Source organism: Trachypithecus francoisi, unplaced genomic scaffold (assembly GCF_009764315.1).
Source record: "Trachypithecus francoisi isolate TF-2019V2 unplaced genomic scaffold, Tfra_2.0 Lachesis_group20, whole genome shotgun sequence".
In the NCBI taxonomy this organism is placed as follows: domain Eukaryota; kingdom Metazoa; phylum Chordata; class Mammalia; order Primates; family Cercopithecidae; genus Trachypithecus; species Trachypithecus francoisi.
In genome coordinates, this window is record NW_022681466.1 from 22,028,627 (window position 1) to 22,031,594 (window position 2,968).

The following is a 2,968-nucleotide window of genomic DNA, read 5'->3' on the forward strand; positions in this document are numbered from 1 at the left end:
TCTCTGGTCTCCTCAGTTCAGGCTACCCTTGCTTAAGCAGTACTAGATTACAAAGTGCTGAGATTAGATGATAATACCAGAGGAAAATGAGGAAGGAGAAAAACATACAAAGTCCCAAGATTGGCAAAGGGAGGTGGGAGAGCAGGGAAGGGGCAGCTAGAGATGGCAGAGCTGGACAGGGGCACTAAAGATGGCAGTAAGTCACACCCTCTAACAGTACAACAGTACAGACACTGATGTCATTCACCGGGAGAAAAAGATGAAACAGGGAGACCAAATACCCAAAGGGAAAACGAGCCGTTAACATCTAGTCTGCACATAAATATGCTGGGTGGTTATGGGACTTCACAGAGAAAGTAACAAACTACTCCATTTCTAAAAGGGAACAGAGGAATGGAGTAACCTACTCTCCTTTGGGGACCAGATGTCCTCATTCCCTTACCTAGGGCCCTTATTCTGGGCTTTTAGAGCAGTAAAATTTAAGTGTGGTGTTGTTCCGGGCTCTGGCTAGTTAGCCTTACAGTTTCTGAGCTAAAGTGGATTTCGCTGTGCACCCTAAAACAATCCCGTTGGGTCTGGTCTAGCTGGAAACATCAAAGTGGGTTTGCCGCCAAACCCACTCTTGTGAAATAAACCATGGGGAGCGGAAATAAAGAGTGCTTTTTCTTGACGCTGCAGTTGGCTCTAGCTTATTCATAATGATGATTATCTTTTAACATTTTTAAACAGTAACAGAAGATAGATAAGGAAAGAACAATGCCTGCTCCAAAGCTCAAGGTAGTAACACTGCAGCCTTGGGACTTTGGGTTATCTGGCTAATGCTCTGCCAGTGCCCAGGTCAGTGCTGACGCTGCAGATGGTCTCTGCCTGGTTCTTCTAGCGAGCCCCTCACATCTGGAGGCCATTTGCTCAGCTGGATTTAATCCCAAGGGGAAATGGAAATTGCACTCATCCTCTGGCTCTCTGGTGGCAGCTACTGCTTAGCTGCTATTTAGGATTATCTAGAGAACCCCGAGATATCCAGGGGAGTGGGATGAAAGTTTATTTGAAGCATTGTTTTTACATATTCAAAGGAATCAATGTATCGTTTGCCCACTAATGTGCTTTTTTTTTCATTTCTTTGCTTCCTTACCCTGCAAGGATTATTTCCCCTTCCTCCATATTCCCTGGCAGTGGGTCCTGCTCAAAGCACGTCCCTTCTCATTTTGCCTTAATCCAGGGCTCAAGCGAATAGGATATGATCAAACTTCACTTGGGCAGTAATTAAAGTGATGTACACTTTTTTTTTTTCTTTTTTTTTTTTTTTTTTTTTTGAGACGGAGTCTCGCTGTGCGCCAGGCTGGAGTGCAGTGGCGCGATCTCGGCTCACTGCAAGCTCCGCCTCCCGGGTTCCCGCCATTCTCCCGCCTCAGCCTCCGAGTAGCTGGGACTACAGGCGCCCGCCACCGCGCCCGGCTAGTTTTTTGTATTTTTAGTAGAGACGAGGTTTCACCGTGTTAGCCAGGAGGGTCTCGATCTCCTGACCTCGTGATCCGCCCGCCTCGGCCTCCCAAAGTGCTGGATTACAGGCTTGAGCCACCGCGCCCGGCCAAGTGATGTACACTTTAAGCCAAAAAGGTTGGGACTAAGTAGCATGATGAGAGTGGTTGATGAGAGACACCAGGGCTGTCTCTTCCCTAAGCATATATTTCTTTGTTTCCATAGTTAACACTTAACAGGCCGGGCATGGTGACTCACACCTATAATCCCAGCACTTTGGGAGGCCAAGGCAGGTGGATCACCTGAGGTCAGGAGTTCGTGACCACCCTGGCCAACAAGGTGAAACCCCGTCTCTACTAAAAATACAAAATTAGCCAGGTGTGGTGGCGCATGCCTGTAATCCCAGTTACTTTGGGAGGCTGAGGCAGGAGAATCGCTTGAACCTGGGAGGCAGAGGCTGCAGTGAGCTGAGATCGCACCATTGCACTCCAGCTGGGACAACAAGAGCAAAACTCCGTCTCAAAAAAAACACAAAAAAACATTTAACAGTTGCTGTGAAAACATCAGTCTTCCTTAGTGAAGCCTGGTTTGCTGCTTTGCTGAGGTAGTAGCTTTATAGAGACTGGAGAGTTAGGTTATTTATCCTTGACCAGATTCCAGTTTCTTTGGACTCTACTCTCAGGACAAGGTCAGTATGGATTAATCTTTACTTTAAGTGATAGATTTCTTCAAAGAAAATTCTAAGCTTGAGAAAGAGAAGTATGAGAATTTAGGCCCTATTTTTCAAGAGGAGCCCATGCTGGACTGATAAAAGCAACAGTACTACAAGCTAAGTTTATTGCTGGTACAAAGTAGTTCCTCTGGCCAGGCGGTATAGTGGCTCATGCCTGTAATCCCAGCACTTTGGGAGGACGAGGCAGGCAGATCACCTGAGGTCAGGAGTTCGAGACCAGCCTAGCCAACACATAGTGAAACCCCATCTTTACTAAAAAAAAAAAAAATACAAAAATTAGCCAGGCATGGTGGCGCATGCCTGTAGTCCCAGCTACTGGGGAAGCTGAGGCAGGAGAATAGCTTGAATCTGGGAGGTGGAGCTTGCAGTGAGCCGAGATCGTGCCACTGCACTCCAGCCTGGGTGACAGAGTAAGACTCCATCTCTAAAAAACAAAACAAAACAAAGTGATTTCTCTTGTCACGCTCAGATGACCTAGGACACATGGGCATGTGAGGTCCCACACCCTTCTAACATCCCATCTGGAGCTAAGGAACAAGGAGGGGCTGGCCTATTTTCCTCTGCACATGTTCATACTCTTGTACACTCACCTTCAATACTGGGCTGGAAAGAACAGTCCCCATCTCCAAGTGGTGCTAGAAATCAGGGAATCAAGTACTGCAGATAAATTTTCCAAATGTAACAATCTCTCCGTGGTCCCTCCCTCCCCCAGCGCTTCCTGATACAGCCAATAATTAAGAACACAATCAAAGGCTG